The sequence below is a fragment of the Lissotriton vulgaris genome, chromosome 12 (genome assembly GCF_964263255.1).
Source record: "Lissotriton vulgaris chromosome 12, aLisVul1.2, whole genome shotgun sequence".
Taxonomy (NCBI): Eukaryota; Metazoa; Chordata; class Amphibia; order Caudata; family Salamandridae; genus Lissotriton; species Lissotriton vulgaris.
In genome coordinates, this window is record NC_141700.1 from 369,702,355 (window position 1) to 369,720,910 (window position 18,556).

General features: G+C 46.1%; 1 long non-coding RNA gene across 1 annotated transcript; it reads right to left on the bottom strand.

The window, feature by feature from the left end:
- Positions 1–16,345: 16,345 nt before the first annotated feature.
- LOC147674075 (uncharacterized) lies at positions 16,346–18,272 on the bottom strand. The gene is made up of 3 exons (XR_015302548.1): positions 17,810–18,272; positions 16,977–17,111; positions 16,346–16,407 (listed from the first exon to the last, which is right to left on the bottom strand). It is a non-coding gene; the product is annotated as an uncharacterized LOC147674075 (long non-coding RNA).
- Between the last annotated feature and the right edge of the window lie 284 nt (positions 18,273–18,556).

Here is an 18,556-nt window from a genome sequence, read left to right on the forward strand (position 1 = left end):
TGTCCGCCATGTTGGCCCACTAGGCCATGCCCCCCAGTGTGCGAATTTTTGTTGATGCTTGTGGATAGGGAGGGAGGATGCTGGTTTGCTTCCCCACATGAAATAACCATTAAAGTAAGCAAAAAAAAAGTTTTGAATGCTGATAGTGTGTATACTTGAACGTGTGTGTGCTTGTAAGTGTGTACAAATCAAGTTGCCGATATCAGTGAGCATATTAGAAATGGGTTCTCTAGTTGGTATAAATTTGCACCCTGTCCAAGTTTGGGCCCAGAATCCTAGTCAGGGTAAAAGTAGTACACACTAAGTTTACCTGTGCTCACCCTCGGGTAGCCTGGCCCAGATCAGTCAGGATAAACTTAAGAAGCCAATTGTAAAGTATTTTTACACACACACACACATATAGTAACACAGTGAAAACCCCACAAAAGTACTCCACACCAGTTTAGAAAAATAGCCAATATTTGTCTGAGTAAAACAAGACCATAACGACATACATCCAACATACACAACTCAAGTTACAAATTGTTGAAGATATAATGCAGCTATAGTGCTTAGAAACACAAAGCTCTGGTTGGACTTATAATGACGTACTAGCTGAATTTGTATCTCATTGTTCAGGGCTGACCACGATGGAGTGTGAGGCAGCTAAGGAGTCGTGCAGAACGAGGTTACAGTACCTTGGACATGATGACAAAGCAAAGACTTTGTGAGGCACCGGGGAGGTGAGGCGTCACTGAGGCCAGTGCAGCGTTGGTTCCTTACTGTTGGTGCAGGTCATTGACATGTCAATGCTTGGGATGATATGTTGCACAACGGAGGTGAGGCACCACTGAAGCGAGTGCAGTGTCGGTTTCTGGAGGCGGTGCAGAGTCTTTGAGCCGTTGATGCTGAGGGAAGTTGCAAGGCACAGTGGAGGTGCTGCGGCATAGTCGAAGCTGCACGTCACAGACTTCGATCACGCGGTGTTTGAGACTCATGCTATGGTGGATCTTTGGAGGTGCTGCAGTGGTGTTGGGGCCTGCATTGCAAGTCACCGTTAATGTGTTCAATGGGGATGATGGCTATAGCGTAGGCAGTGATGCGGTGTCGAAGAGTGGCACTGGCTCGGAAGTCACACTCAAAGTCTATGTGCTGGTTTCTTCATGTTTAGCTCAGCAAGCACACTGCCAGGGGCCCTAGGAACTGGATTTTACACCAATTGACAGAGTAGGACTCTCAGAAGAAAATCCCAATCACTGCAGATGAAGGTTTTAAAAGCTGTGAGACTTCCATCAGGATGCAAACTCAACTCAAACCCTTGGAGAACCTTAGAAAGCACGAAGCAGAGAGCAAAGTCCAGTACTCTCCCTCCCAAGACAGAAGCAGCAGGCCAAATCAGCAAAGCAAGCAGCAAAGTGGCAGTCTCTCCTGGCAGCACAACAGTTCATCTTCTTATCAAAATGTCCTCAGTCCAGAATTGTTCTGAGTAGATGGTATCAAAGGCCCAATACGTATTCCCATTTTAGCCTTTTAAGTTGGGACACTTCAAAAAAAGGTCTTTGTATTGCACAATCACTGCCCTTCCTGACCTTGGCTCCAGACACACTATGGGGGCATGCAGCCTGTTTTGATGGAAAAGGCACAGCTCTATTCAGGTGCAAGTGTCAACTCCCCTCACCACTCTAGCTCAGGAAGACCCCCAGCCTGCTGATGGGCCATCAGAATATTCAGGGGACACCTCAGCTTCCTTTGTATGGGACTGTCCAGAGTGAATACACAAAGCTCAACTCTCATCCGACCCAGATGTGTATTCTAGGGACAGGCAGAGGTACAGAATGGTTAAAGTAATAAAATGCCAACTTTCTATAAGTGAAAAAAGAGAACAAGGGAGACCCTACTCACAACGGAACCAGGGTAATGCGTTTATCCAGAAAACAATGGTTCCTGTGGCATATCACTTTATCAATTACTTAATAAATAAGGCTTGATAACAATCCAAGTATTGAAGAGAGGGTGGCAACAAGAAGAGAGAGACACAATCATACCAGTTTCAAAACATTTTTTGTATTTCAAATGACAAATGAAAAAATATGATTTAACTGCGACATACAATATAGTATACAAAGTGCAATGTGTCCCAAGTGATTTGTGAGCTGACCAAAAAAACGTGTATACAGTTGAGTGAACTATACAGGTTTCAGTTATGGCTATTTACAAAAAGAGGAAACTTGACTCAAGGCAATTATTTCAATCAATTGTAAAACAGCAGCTATACAATCATAGGCACTGTGTGAGTCTTGTTCGTTTCCTAGTGTGTCGACGGCGTTTCGACCCTTAGAATGAGGGTCTCATCAGGACTGGGAGTGAGGGACGTCTACAAAGAAATAATGTGAAATTGTAATTCTATATGTAGTCGCCATGAATATATTGCGTATTCACGGGGAAGGTTAAAAGTTTACCTTATAACGGGGTAATCCTGAGTTTAACCCATGCGTGTGAAAGTAAAATAAATTTACTTACAGTGAACCCAGCCGGGCACTGTCGAGGAGTAAACAAAAAGGGGGCAAAAGATTAGCCATGTACGAGAGGGTATAATTTGTACCGGGCACATTAGGACTAGACCAATGACACAACTTACCACTGTCTTGGACAACTTGGTAACGTGTTCTATTTTAGTTTAGCGGTCAGTACCGTCAATGCGCAGGATATACAGGAAATGCCTATAATAGGAAACGCTGTTTCAGTAATTATAAGTTACATCCAGCACTCATGCGTGCTAAAAGTATTAAGTAATTAAGTATTAAGTAATTGATAAAGTGATATGCCACAAAAACTTTCTATAAGTGGCATTTTCAGACCTGCAATTTAAAAACCAACTTCACTAAGAAATGGGTTTTTAAATTGTGAGCCAGAGAAACACCAAACTCCAATTTTCTATTTGTTCCCAATTGAAAGATACACTTGCAAAGTGTTATAAGGCAGCTCCACGGCTAACCTATGGGAGATCGGGACATTGCCGGGCTGTAAAACGTATTTAGCAGTTTTTTACTACCAGAACAAGTATAACTTAAAATGACATGTCCAACCTTTTAAGTACACTTCACCCTGCCCATGGGGCTACCTAGGGCCTACCTTAGGAGTGCCTTACATGTAGTAAAAGGGAACGTGTGGGCCTGGTGAGTAGGTGCACTTGCCAGGTTGTCATGGCAGTTGAAAACTGCACACAGAAGCGCTGCATTGGCAGGACTGAAACATGTTTGAAGGGCTATTCATGTGGGTGGCACAATCACTGCTGCAGACCCACTAGTAGCATTTGATGTACCCGCCCTGAGCACATGTAGTGCACTGTATTAGAGACTTATTAGTAAATCAAATATGCCAGTCATCAGAAAACCAAATGCCTTTATATTTTAGACACAGAGCACATGCACTTTAGCACTGGTCAGCAGTGGTAAAGTACCTTAGTGCCCTAAAACCTGCCACAACAAAGTTCACCACACAGTCAAAGCAATAAGACAGGGGAAACCACACCAAAAGATGCCATGTCTAACAGAGTATGAGTGTGGTGCACAGGAGTGTGTCCACAGGTGATTGAGGATGCACATGAGTGTGTGTGTATGTCAGCGACTGAGCATGTGTGTGTGTTCAAGTATCTGCATGTCTTTGTTTGTGCATTGAATGCATATTTACGTGAAGAAGCGTGCACATAACTAAATGTGCACAGGAGTGTGTGTATGTGTGTGTGTGCAAGAATCTCTTGTTTGACCTCATGGATAAAGGTTTAAATCCTGATGGGTCTACTCAGTCTTTCATCCTTCTGAAGTTGATAAAATGAGAACCGTTAAGTTTGGTAAAATAAACATCTTATTCATAGCCAAGATATCCCAAAGGGTGAATATGCGCTTTCACAAAAAATATACACATATGATTGTGGGTGTGTATTCATGTGAGTGTGTACCCATGCGTGTCTGTGTGTATCACAATGACTGGAGTTCCACCCAGTAGTTCAGAATTGAGCTCACTGGAAAAAGCATTAATTTGTCAAACACAAATACCCAAAGGAATGGCTTCCCCATTTAGTGCATTTACAGTGTTGGTACCTGTGTGTATGTCAATTAGGGCCACATTCTTAGTAAAGCTCATTGTAAGTCATTGAGCAATGGCTAACAGGAGTAACAAGTTTCAATGTGTTTGGAGTAACCGCATTAGCATCCACACCAAAACACCTTTAGTTGCTACCTGCAGGTCCTTACTAAAGAGCTCTGTTGTAGCCGTCATTCCGTCAGGTGTGGAATATTGGTTTGCTGGTGGTCATGAGTGAGTGTATGGGTAGAGATGACCGGTTACTCCCCGGTAATATTCATAACTCCGAGTCGTAGCCCTCCCCGTCCTAACCACATGAGCATAGCTCCTCCCACCAGAAACTCCCAAGCAACTTAAAACCTATCCCTTCCCTCCAGGCCACACCCATACCCTGAGGCATATAACCCTGTGACTCACCTAACCACATCCTGTACCACTAAGCACAAGAAGCACAAGCACAAGAAGCCAAACAGGGAGGGAGGGATGGGAACCTGGACTGGGACAGGGAGGGCTACGACTCGGAGTAATGAATATTACCGGTGAGTAACCGGTCATTACCTCCTCGTCAGCCCTCCCCATACCAGTCCAAACCACATGAGCAGATACCAAAGCAAGAATCGGCTTCAGTCAGTAGCAAAAATAGACTTTATTAAAGGACAGTAAAAAGTCACACCACCGGAGCAGAACGCAACACAGCGTTCCCAAACCCAAACACAGCAGAATCAGTACCCTCTACCACCAAACGATAATGGGACATAAAGGTGTTAGGGGAACGCCAGGTAGCAGCCCTGCAGATCTCAGCCATGGAAGCCCCTTGAAAACAAGCCCAGGAAGCCGCCACCCCGAGTCGATCTCCCCTGAACAGACCCAGGAGCCAACACACCACAAGTCTCATACGCAGCACGCACAGCTCACTGCAGCCAATAACTGAGGGTAGCCCCAGAAGGCTTCAGACCCTGACCAGCTAGCCCAAAGGTCACAAAAAGGGATTCCACCTTTCAAAAAGGCTAGGAACGCATCAAATAGATCTCCAGAGCCCTCCGAACGGCCAAACAGTGTAGCCGCACCTCAACCTCTGAAACAGGACCAGGACAGAAAACAAGCAAAACCAGATCTGCCGAGCAGTGAAAAGAGGAAGGGATCTTGGGAACAAAGGAAGGATCAGGCCGCAGAACTACCCAATCAGGAAAAAAACATAAAAAAGGGACGGAACAAATTAAGGAGCCCAACTTCCCAATCCGCCGAGGTAATAGCCACAAGGAAAAGCACCTTGAGTGTCCGAAACCTCAAAGAAACCCAATGCAGAGGCCCAAAGGGAGCCCCCTGCATGGACCCCAAAACCAGAGGCAGATCCCAAAAAGGAGCAAAGGACCGAATGACAGGCTTCTGAAGGAAACAACTCTGTAACAATCAGGACACCAGGGGAAACACTGGGTCACAGATCGAACCCCAAAAAGCCTGAATAGCAGCCCACTGAGCCCTCAGGGAGGACACAACTAGACCCAAGTCAAACCCATCCTTCAAAAACTTCAAGACATGCACCGAATGCACCCCAATGCAGACCACCCTTGTGTCGTACACCAAGAATGAAAAGATACCCAATGTCTGGCATTGGACTTGAGAGTCGAAGGGCGCCTGGACCGCTGAATAAATTCAGCCACCGAAGGAGAACACCCCAATGCCACAAGGTTCATCCTCTCAACAGCCAACCCGCTAGTCGCAGGCAGACCAGACACCCCCGAGACAGAGGGGGAAACAACAAGGGACAAGGGACCACCGGCAACCTCCAGCAAGGTCCCACCGCCAATTTCAATAACAGAGGAACCAAGGCCTCCTGGACCAATACAAAGCCACCAGGATCACCGAAGCCCGATCCAATTTGACCTTCAGCAGTACACGCAGAATCAGAGCAATAGGGGGAAAGGCATACATCAGGCCCCCCTCCCACCTGAATGACAGGGCATCCACCCTCCAAACCGCAGCCGACCGAACCAGAGAATAAAACTTCTCCCTCAAGGCGTTCTCTGGGGCAGCAAACAGGTCCACCATCGAGATCCCGAACCGGGCCACCAGGCAACCAAACATGTCCTGGGACAGGCACATGTCCGACAGGGAGGGAAACACTGTGCTCAGGCGATCCACCTCTGACTTAAAAATCCCAGATAAATGTAAGGCCCACTGAGACAACAAGTGAGACTCTGCCAACAGGCCAATATATTGTGCCAAACAATTGAGGGAAGCCGTCATCGTGCTCCCCTGGCAGTTGATATAACACGTGAAACACAAAAAAGAGCAGAACAGGTCAGGGAGTGGTGTATAACTAAACCAGTCACTGTAAGCCAGTAGGGTGTGTACGCAAACTAATGTCGTTGAGAAGTATTGGAAAACAAAGCGCTAGAACAATTCCCATCAGACCACCCATTCGGTGGAATTTACGTCACGTGGGAATTGCTGATCACTCCGGAACACAGCCGGCCATATAGTGCCGGTGTGGAACTGGACGTCAGAAAGCTAGCCATATGTTTTCCATAAAGTGGACTAAAATCTATGTGCAGTGCTTAAATGTGATAGTGAAGAATAAAATTGACTACACAGATTCTAAGAGAACGTACATATAGAGAACTGTGTGTCAAGGGTTAAAACCACGCCTGGTAGGAAGGCTACCTTTTGGCGCTGTGCAAGATGGTCAACATGTTTCAGCTCTAGGGGCGTTGCCCCAGCTTTCTTCAGGACCTACAATATAGACTAGCTACTGCAACTATAACTACGATAAATATGTTAGATGAAAAAGTAACAAAGGTTTACTGTTAGACTGATACATATCTACCAGCAACTTCAACGCTTAAACGTCCACTGGGGAGGAAGAGGGGAACTCCATCCAGCTCGACTCCCTCAAGTAGGGTTGCTGCAATAATTGCACAACCCAGTAGAGGTCTGCAAGGCTCATCCACCACTGCTTCATCTGGCATTGGCAGTATCATCACCTCGTGCGGCAAAACCAGAAGTTTCCAGTCCCCAGTTTGGAACTATTTTAGTGTCCATGCAAAGCATGATAACCTAGCCGTTTGTTCCATTTGTACGACTACAGTTAGCCGCGGTAAGATTGGTACCAACTATGGTACCGGAGGCCAGCTAGGTCATCTTGAAAGAAGGCACTCTGTAGAATGGTTTGCGCACCTAGCAAACATCAAGGCAAAGGAATACCAAAGGGCAAGTGGCCAAAATAAACCCGTACTAGGTGTTTCATCTGAAGATGACGGGGAGGTAGAAGAAGCGTCAGACATTTATTCGGGCGCACCCAGTACCCCTGGCAGCACCACACCCTCCGGAACACATAGGAGGCACACTGAGAGTCTGGGAGACACACCAATGCGGAAAATGTCAACACTGAGCAGAAGTGGGTCGAAGAAGGCATCAGCATCATCCATTAAACTTGTCCAGCGCAGCATTACAGACATGTTCTCCTCAGATGCGCCATTTCAACGCAACCACCCAATTGTGCGCCTGTATAACACTAAGCTGGCTAAAATGCTAGCGGTGGACCTTCTCGCTTTTTCGTTTGTCGAAGGTGTGGGTTTTCTTGAACTCGTGGCAACACTGGCCCCTAAATGGAAGGTTCCTAGCCGGTTCTATTTTGCCAGGGTTGCTGTTCCAGCACTACATAAAGAGGTGCTTGAGTTGGTTGGGGCAGCTTTGCAGAAGAGTGCTGTTCACACTATTCACCTGACAACAGACATGTGGACCAGTTGCCAAGCCCTTGATTACATGTGCATCACTGCACACTGGGTCTCTTTTTCAGGGGTTGCTAAACGGATAAATGCAGGTGGTGACTTGGTCGACATTTTTAAGGGTGCTCGTAAACATGCAACATTAGCCATGTTTGGCATGGAGAAAACTCAAACTGCAGACAACATTTTGCATGACTTTAACAAAAAGGTCTTGCAATGGCTGCCCAAAAGAAATTGCAAGGTTGGTTATGTTTCTACTGATAATGGCAGCAATGTAGTTAAGGCCATGGCGGACGGTGACTATTTCAGAGTGCCGTGTTTGGTGCACTGTATGAACCTTGTCGTGCAAAAGTTCTTGAAAAAAGAACCTGCAGTCGACAAAATACTGACCATCTGCAGAAGAATATGCACACATTTCAACCATTCTTTTAAGGCCCGGAAGGAGCTGAGGCGCCAGCAAAATGTACGTAGAATGCCAGTGAAAGCACTTATCCAGGAGGTGGCAACACGTTGGAACTCAACCTTCTACATGCTTGAGCGTCTGCATGAGCTGTTTCCAGTAGTCAATGAGTATTTCTACAACCTGGGTGGTGATACGACAGAAATGATGCTAGCGGTGGAGCAATGGCAGCTAGTTAAAAGCCTGACAGACATGCTTCGTCCTTTTGAGGTCTTCACGCGTGAAGTCAGCAGGGAGGACTGTTCTTTGAGCAAAGCTATCCCATTGTTGCTGAAGCTCGAGCACCAAGTCAAGGTGGTGTCTTCAGAATTAAAGGATGCGGGAAAGAATGAAGCATATGAGTTGGCGCAGAGATTATTACAACGCCTAGTTAGCAATAAACGGCTTGTAAATATCAAGAAACAACAGCACTACATTTGTACTACTATTCTGGATCCACGTTACAGAAAGCCATTGTTAGGAAAAGTATTAATTCCTTTTGAAACTTCAGATGTTACAGAGTACAAAGGTTGGCTAGCTCGGTCAGCCATTCGTTTTGAAAGAGAGAGGAAGGAAACTGTAGGAGAAGACAGTACTAGTGAATCAGCAGGCCAACAGGCGTCGGATAAAAGCACTTCTGTGCCTGTGGCAGAAGTGAGTGTCTTTTCCTCTGAGCCGTTAACCACACCAGCAACCGTATCATCTGCACCAGGCACAGGCGATATGTCTGAAGAGGATTGGCTAAGTCAGCTAGGGTTTGCTTGTCCCAGAAAGGACACAGAAGTGCAAAGTACAGGAATGCGGGAGAACATTGTTTCAATGGTGCAGGCCTACCTGGATGACTCAACAGCGGTCAATATTACTGAGGACCCATTGGCGTATTGGCATGGGAAAAGAAACATATGGCGAGAGCTCACCAACCTGGCTATCAATTACTTGTCTTGCCCACTCGCAAGCGTGTCTTCAGAACGTGTTTTTAGTTCTGCTGGTGGCATTGTGACTTCCAAAAGGTCCCGCCTCTTGCCCGCAAATGTGGAGCGGCTCACCATGATAAAGATGAACCAGCACTTCATACCACCAGATTACAAAGTACGAGAATGCACGCAGGAAGAAGAGGACACCGACCTACCTGAGGAAAGTTCTCCTCAGTTACCACAAGTACTACCGACTGAATTTGCAGAGTATGAGGACGAGTTCATTTTCCCTGACACCGAGTTCTGAAAATGAGTCAATGATTCATTAACTTTATTTTTAGTTCGACTCCTTATTCACTTTTATTCCTGTGTGTCTGTCTTTCTTTGTTTACCAAGTGCTTGATCCCATTCACAACAAAACTGTAATCACCCAATCAAAGAACAAGCCCATCAGCAGAACTGTCTTGCCGCAGCATTCATCAGGTTCACAAGTTAGTTGCCAAGAACTCAGTCCTGGTCGTCTATCCTCCTCCTCCAGACTCATTCTATCCATTTCCCGTAATGCTGATGCCTGGATTCCGCACAATGAAGAAACTTACGTTGACGAGTTGCTGCAGAACGCTTTAGGACACTGTGAATTCCAGGTGGAGACAACCCTTCAACAAACACAAATTACAGGTAAGATAAGCGTTTGGATGGGAGGTAGTAAAATGGAGTATTAGGAGGAGAGGCGAGAGAATGACAGTGGTACTACTAGTAAACTCCTAGGACTCTTGATTATGGAAACTCTGTGACAGGCATTTAACTTTGGAAAACATTTGGCCAACTACAGGTTGCTTTTGCTTTGCAGAAAATCCACGCCGGGAAACTCCATTTGGGGCCCAGCTGCGGAACGCTTTAGGACACTGTGAATTCCAGGTGGAGACAACCCTTCAACAAACACAAATTACAGGTAAGATAAGCGTTTGGATGGGAGGTAGTAAAATGGAGTATTAGGAGGAGAGGCGAGAGAGTGACAGTGGTACTACTAGTAAACTCCTAGGACTCTTGATTATGGAAACTCTGTGACAGGCATTTAACTTTGGAAAACATTTGGCCAACTACAGGTTGCTTTTGCTTTGCAGAAAATCCACGCCGGGAAACTCCATTTGGGGCCCAGCTGCGGAACGCTTTAGGACACTGTGAATTCCAGGTGGAGACAACCCTTCAACAAACACAAATTACAGGTAAGATAAGCGTTTGGATGGGAGGTAGTATAATGGAGTATTAGGAGGAGAGGCGAGAGAGTGACAGTGGTACTACTAGTAAACTCCTAGGACTCTTGATTATGGAAACTCTGTGACAGGCATTTAACTTTGGAAAACATTTGGCCAACTACAGGTTGCTTTTGCTTTGCAGAAAATCCACGCCGGGAAACTCCATTTGGGGCCCAGCTGCGGAACGCTTTAGGACACTGTGAATTCCAGGTGGAGACAACCCTTCAACAAACACAAATTACAGGTAAGATAAGCGTTTGGATGGGAGGTAGTATAATGGAGTATTAGGAGGAGAGGCGAGAGAGTGACAGTGGTACTACTAGTAAACTCCTAGGACTCTTGATTATGGAAACTCTGTGACAGGCATTTAACTTTGGAAAACATTTGGCCAACTACAGGTTGCTTTTGCTTTGCAGAAAATCCACGCCGGGAAACTCCAGTTGGGGCCCAGCTGCGGAACGCTTTAGGACACTGTGAATTCCAGGTGGAGACAACCCTTCAACAAACACAAATTACAGGTAAGATAAGCGTTTGGATGGGAGGTAGTATAATGGAGTATTAGGAGGAGAGGCGAGAGAGTGACAGTGGTACTACTAGTAAACTCCTAGGACTCTTGATTATGGAAACTCTGTGACAGGCATTTAACTTTGGAAAACATTTGGCCAACTACAGGTTGCTTTTGCTTTGCAGAAAATCCACGCCGGGAAACTCCATTTGGGGCCCAGCTGCGGAACGCTTTAGGACACTGTGAATTCCAGGTGGAGACAACCCTTCAACAAACACAAATTACAGGTAAGATAAGCGTTTGGATGGGAGGTAGTAAAATGGAGTATTAGGAGGAGAGGCGAGAGAGTGACAGTGGTACTACTAGTAAACTCCTAGGACTCTTGATTATGGAAACTCTGTGACAGGCATTTAACTTTGGAAAACATTTGGCCAACTACAGGTTGCTTTTGCTTTGCAGAAAATCCACGCCGGGAAACTCCAGTTGGGGCCCAGCTGCGGAACGCTTTAGGACACTGTGAATTCCAGGTGGAGACAACCCTTCAACAAACACAAATTACAGGTAAGATAAGCGTTTGGATGGGAGGTAGTATAATGGAGTATTAGGAGGAGAGGCGAGAGAGTGACAGTGGTACTACTAGTAAACTCCTAGGACTCTTGATTATGGAAACTCTGTGACAGGCATTTAACTTTGGAAAACATTTGGCCAACTACAGGTTGCTTTTGCTTTGCAGAAAATCCACGCCGGGAAACTCCATTTGGGGCCCAGCTGCGGAACGCTTTAGGACACTGTGAATTCCAGGTGGAGACAACCCTTCAACAAACACAAATTACAGGTAAGATAAGCGTTTGGATGGGAGGTAGTAAAATGGAGTATTAGGAGGAGAGGCGAGAGAGTGACAGTGGTACTACTAGTAAACTCCTAGGACTCTTGATTATGGAAACTCTGTGACAGGCATTTAACTTTGGAAAACATTTGGCCAACTACAGGTTGCTTTTGCTTTGCAGAAAATCCACGCCGGGAAACTCCATTTGGGGCCCAGCTGCGGAACGCTTTAGGACACTGTGAATTCCAGGTGGAGACAACCCTTCAACAAACACAAATTACAGGTAAGATAAGCGTTTGGATGGGAGGTAGTATAATGGAGTATTAGGAGGAGAGGCGAGAGAGTGACAGTGGTACTACTAGTAAACTCCTAGGACTCTTGATTATGGAAACTCTGTGACAGGCATTTAACTTTGGAAAACATTTGGCCAACTACAGGTTGCTTTTGCTTTGCAGAAAATCCACGCCGGGAAACTCCATTTGGGGCCCAGCTGCGGAACGCTTTAGGACACTGTGAATTCCAGGTGGAGACAACCCTTCAACAAACACAAATTACAGGTAAGATAAGCGTTTGGATGGGAGGTAGTATAATGGAGTATTAGGAGGAGAGGCGAGAGAGTGACAGTGGTACTACTAGTAAACTCCTAGGACTCTTGATTATGGAAACTCTGTGACAGGCATTTAACTTTGGAAAACATTTGGCCAACTACAGGTTGCTTTTGCTTTGCAGAAAATCCACGCCGGGAAACTCCAGTTGGGGCCCAGCTGCGGAACGCTTTAGGACACTGTGAATTCCAGGTGGAGACAACCCTTCAACAAACACAAATTACAGGTAAGATAAGCGTTTGGATGGGAGGTAGTATAATGGAGTATTAGGAGGAGAGGCGAGAGAGTGACAGTGGTACTACTAGTAAACTCCTAGGACTCTTGATTATGGAAACTCTGTGACAGGCATTTAACTTTGGAAAACATTTGGCCAACTACAGGTTGCTTTTGCTTTGCAGAAAATCCACGCCGGGAAACTCCATTTGGGGCCCAGCTGCGGAACGCTTTAGGACACTGTGAATTCCAGGTGGAGACAACCCTTCAACAAACACAAATTACAGGTAAGATAAGCGTTTGGATGGGAGGTAGTATAATGGAGTATTAGGAGGAGAGGCGAGAGAGTGACAGTGGTACTACTAGTAAACTCCTAGGACTCTTGATTATGGAAACTCTGTGACAGGCATTTAACTTTGGAAAACATTTGGCCAACTACAGGTTGCTTTTGCTTTGCAGAAAATCCACGCCGGGAAACTCCATTTGGGGCCCAGCTGCGGAACGCTTTAGGACACTGTGAATTCCAGGTGGAGACAACCCTTCAACAAACACAAATTACAGGTAAGATAAGCGTTTGGATGGGAGGTAGTATAATGGAGTATTAGGAGGAGAGGCGAGAGAGTGACAGTGGTACTACTAGTAAACTCCTAGGACTCTTGATTATGGAAACTCTGTGACAGGCATTTAACTTTGGAAAACATTTGGCCAACTACAGGTTGCTTTTGCTTTGCAGAAAATCCACGCCGGGAAACTCCATTTGGGGCCCAGCTGCGGAACGCTTTAGGACACTGTGAATTCCAGGTGGAGACAACCCTTCAACAAACACAAATTACAGGTAAGATAAGCGTTTGGATGGGAGGTAGTATAATGGAGTATTAGGAGGAGAGGCGAGAGAGTGACAGTGGTACTACTAGTAAACTCCTAGGACTCTTGATTATGGAAACTCTGTGACAGGCATTTAACTTTGGAAAACATTTGGCCAACTACAGGTTGCTTTTGCTTTGCAGAAAATCCACGCCGGGAAACTCCATTTGGGGCCCAGCTGCGGAACGCTTTAGGACACTGTGAATTCCAGGTGGAGACAACCCTTCAACAAACACAAATTACAGGTAAGATAAGCGTTTGGATGGGAGGTAGTATAATGGAGTATTAGGAGGAGAGGCGAGAGAGTGACAGTGGTACTACTAGTAAACTCCTAGGACTCTTGATTATGGAAACTCTGTGACAGGCATTTAACTTTGGAAAACATTTGGCCAACTACAGGTTGCTTTTGCTTTGCAGAAAATCCACGCCGGGAAACTCCAGTTGGGGCCCAGCTGCGGAACGCTTTAGGACACTGTGAATTCCAGGTGGAGACAACCCTTCAACAAACACAAATTACAGGTAAGATAAGCGTTTGGATGGGAGGTAGTATAATGGAGTATTAGGAGGAGAGGCGAGAGAGTGACAGTGGTACTACTAGTAAACTCCTAGGACTCTTGATTATGGAAACTCTGTGACAGGCATTTAACTTTGGAAAACATTTGGCCAACTACAGGTTGCTTTTGCTTTGCAGAAAATCCACGCCGGGAAACTCCATTTGGGGCCCAGCTGCGGAACGCTTTAGGACACTGTGAATTCCAGGTGGAGACAACCCTTCAACAAACACAAATTACAGGTAAGATAAGCGTTTGGATGGGAGGTAGTATAATGGAGTATTAGGAGGAGAGGCGAGAGAGTGACAGTGGTACTACTAGTAAACTCCTAGGACTCTTGATTATGGAAACTCTGTGACAGGCATTTAACTTTGGAAAACATTTGGCCAACTACAGGTTGCTTTTGCTTTGCAGAAAATCCACGCCGGGAAACTCCATTTGGGGCCCAGCTGCGGAACGCTTTAGGACACTGTGAATTCCAGGTGGAGACAACCCTTCAACAAACACAAATTACAGGTAAGATAAGCGTTTGGATGGGAGGTAGTATAATGGAGTATTAGGAGGAGAGGCGAGAGAGTGACAGTGGTACTACTAGTAAACTCCTAGGACTCTTGATTATGGAAACTCTGTGACAGGCATTTAACTTTGGAAAACATTTGGCCAACTACAGGTTGCTTTTGCTTTGCAGAAAATCCACGCCGGGAAACTCCAGTTGGGGCCCAGCTGCGGAACGCTTTAGGACACTGTGAATTCCAGGTGGAGACAACCCTTCAACAAACACAAATTACAGGTAAGATAAGCGTTTGGATGGGAGGTAGTATAATGGAGTATTAGGAGGAGAGGCGAGAGAGTGACAGTGGTACTACTAGTAAACTCCTAGGACTCTTGATTATGGAAACTCTGTGACAGGCATTTAACTTTGGAAAACATTTGGCCAACTACAGGTTGCTTTTGCTTTGCAGAAAATCCACGCCGGGAAACTCCATTTGGGGCCCAGCTGCGGAACGCTTTAGGACACTGTGAATTCCAGGTGGAGACAACCCTTCAACAAACACAAATTACAGGTAAGATAAGCGTTTGGATGGGAGGTAGTATAATGGAGTATTAGGAGGAGAGGCGAGAGAGTGACAGTGGTACTACTAGTAAACTCCTAGGACTCTTGATTATGGAAACTCTGTGACAGGCATTTAACTTTGGAAAACATTTGGCCAACTACAGGTTGCTTTTGCTTTGCAGAAAATCCACGCCGGGAAACTCCATTTGGGGCCCAGCTGCGGAACGCTTTAGGACACTGTGAATTCCAGGTGGAGACAACCCTTCAACAAACACAAATTACAGGTAAGATAAGCGTTTGGATGGGAGGTAGTATAATGGAGTATTAGGAGGAGAGGCGAGAGAGTGACAGTGGTACTACTAGTAAACTCCTAGGACTCTTGATTATGGAAACTCTGTGACAGGCATTTAACTTTGGAAAACATTTGGCCAACTACAGGTTGCTTTTGCTTTGCAGAAAATCCACGCCGGGAAACTCCATTTGGGGCCCAGCTGCGGAACGCTTTAGGACACTGTGAATTCCAGGTGGAGACAACCCTTCAACAAACACAAATTACAGGTAAGATAAGCGTTTGGATGGGAGGTAGTATAATGGAGTATTAGGAGGAGAGGCGAGAGAGTGACAGTGGTACTACTAGTAAACTCCTAGGACTCTTGATTATGGAAACTCTGTGACAGGCATTTAACTTTGGAAAACATTTGGCCAACTACAGGTGAATCAACACGATGACAGTGTTCCGTAAAACAAACTTACTGCAAAACCACCACCCACCAGGCTCAAAAGTAGTAAAAAACAGCTATGCTCAGATAAAGTTTGAAAAAGTATATTTTTATATCCCTAACAAAATAAACTCCCGCAAGACCCTCCCTAACCCCAACAAATAAATAGTCCATCAAAAGTCCCCAAAAACCCCAACTCCCAATTCCCACCCCCCAAAAGTCTCTAAAAAAGGGGCAAGGGACACTCTACGGATGCAGGTTGTTGAATTTGGCCTCCAGGGCATCAAACTTCTCCTGGATGATGGCTTGATCTAAACGGAGGCCCTCCACCAGAGTCTGATACTCCTTCCATCTCTGGACCTCCGCCTCTTGGTTGGACACTCTGCGGAGTGCAAGGCGCAAGCGAGCCTTTACAGTACTGTGAGGAGGTGCAGCCTTTGCTGCTCGGCGGTGGCGTCTTCCAGCACGGCTCCGGTTGGCTGGAGCACTGCGCTTACCGGCAGAACGTGGGGTCACGGAGGAGGAGGCAGAAGATGTTACACAGGAGTGCGTGTCGTCCCCCTCCGTTTCCACCAGCCGGCGATATTGCGCAACAGTGGCATCCAGCCTCCGTTGCCGGGCAAGTACAGCCCGCATACTCCTGCTCGGTTTCCATGTTTTGGTATTACCAACTATAAGAAGAAAGAAAAACATAATCTGTAACGAATGCTCTTTAAAAATATGATTAACACAAAATGATTCAGCAGGAAGTTGTGTCACAGTACAACTAGCAACTAGCCAGCACAGTACAAAACTATTGAGGCCAGTATCATGGGCGTCCGCATGGAGGGGCAAGGGGGGGCGCTTGAATCACCATTTCCCTTCCCACAACTCACTTGTATCCTTGGTTTGGTGCTCTTTCATATGAAAGAGATCTGGCAGAAGTGAGTGACTTTTCCTCTGAGCCGTTAACCACACCAGCAACCGTATCATCTGCACCAGGCCCAGGCGATATGTCTCTATCTCTCTCTCTGTCTCCCTCTGTCTCCCTCTACCTCGCTGTCTCTCTCTCTGTCTCCCTCCCTCACCCTCCCTCTGGCTCCCTCCCTCTCTCTCTCCTTCTGTCTTCCTCTCTCTCTGCCTCTATCTGTCTGTCGGTCCCAGCCTGCTGTAATTACCATATTGTAATTTGTCACTGGTCCAGCACTGGATACACATCATATGCTATCTAAGAGTCAGATAGTACCATGATCCAGCTTACCTGTACTCCACACCACCGCTGCCTGCTTCCTCACAGTCTGATTGTCCACTTGCGCCGCATCCTCCCCAGAGTCGCCCTCAGACTCCGAGTCGATGACGATCACGTCCGAGCTGGCCCCGCCACCAGCTGTTCCACCTAAAAAATATATTTAAGACTGTTAGATTACACCACTCACTAGTATTTGGTCTAGGAATGAAGAAGTTTGAAAACAGAAAAAATAATTGACTGTCTACTCTAGTCTAAAGTAAAAATGTCCCTCCTTCCAGGGAAGGCTGTTGTCTTGCTGCACTTTTTTGTCACAATTGATGAATACTTGCTTAATTTTAACACACATCTTTTTTCTCTGAACAGACAGACGCTGGACTTCTACGGACAAGAGCAACCAACTAAACCAGGTGAAAGCTCGGCTCGACCACAAGACATGTGTTCCATTACTCATCAACTCAGCACCAAGCACTTTTCCTTTTCCAGCTAACTTTATTTTAATATATGTGTTTACTTTTACTTTTTTTAATAAAGCTTTTAAACTTGAATAGACTCTGTGGTTTTTGGTCCTCCAAGCTAGAGTGACCGAGAGAAAGGTTTTGTAATTTTTGCAAGGAGGAGTCCGTGCCGCTGACACTACCGAGTTTATACTATAGTATACAGTGTGCCAAACACGCCACTCTGAAATATTATTACTCTGGTCTTTGGTGTCCATAGTAAGGTTTGTGGAGAATTGTCCCTGCAACAGTAGTATTATTGATTTAGCTCCTATCTAAACACTGTTTCGAAAATTTAAATTAGGAACGCTTGGACAACAATAGGTCCTCTATATTTAAATGAAAACTTACTGGGGCCAGCAAAGGAGCACTCGCCGCCCTGGCCTGCATCATCCTCCTCCTTTGGAGCCACTGCATCCGCTGTTTCTGTCCGCTTGCCCCTGGGCGGACCTGACGTACAACATGAAAGAAAGAACAGAAAAAAATGATGATTGCTGCTTGTCGATGTCCTTGTCAACCAAATCAAACATTTAGAAAGAACAAGAACCAACTATTTTAGCCAAAAAGAGGGCTACAAAGGAAGGACTGCACCTGAGCCTCTACTCAGTCATTTAGGACAATGATGCGTCACTGAAACCCTGCGCCTGCATGAAGCAGGCTTACGGCTTGACGCAGCATTGCTGGAGCTGCGCCATCGTTGCAACGCAACTCCATCAATGAGCCGCCTTTACGGCACCGATGCGTAACGCTTCGGTGACGTTTTGGCACCATGGCGTGCCGCATTGAAAATACGGCGCACCATGGGTGGTGCTGGCGTGCCTCACACTTTGCAGGGATGCACAGGTAATGCACTTAGGGGCATACTTACGAGTTCTGGGCTGCACACCTCCAGAGGTGCACCAGAACAAAATGCGTAACTCAAAACTAACCTTGCGTCACGGCAGATGCGCCGCAATTACAATGCGGCAAACCCTGGCGCAAGGGTAGGCAGATGCGTGATGCATCTCGTGACGAAAGAGGGGCGCATCTCTAGAGTCGCGTCGCAGGCGCGATGCAACTATAGCAATGCTCAGGGATGCCCAATACTCAACATACCGC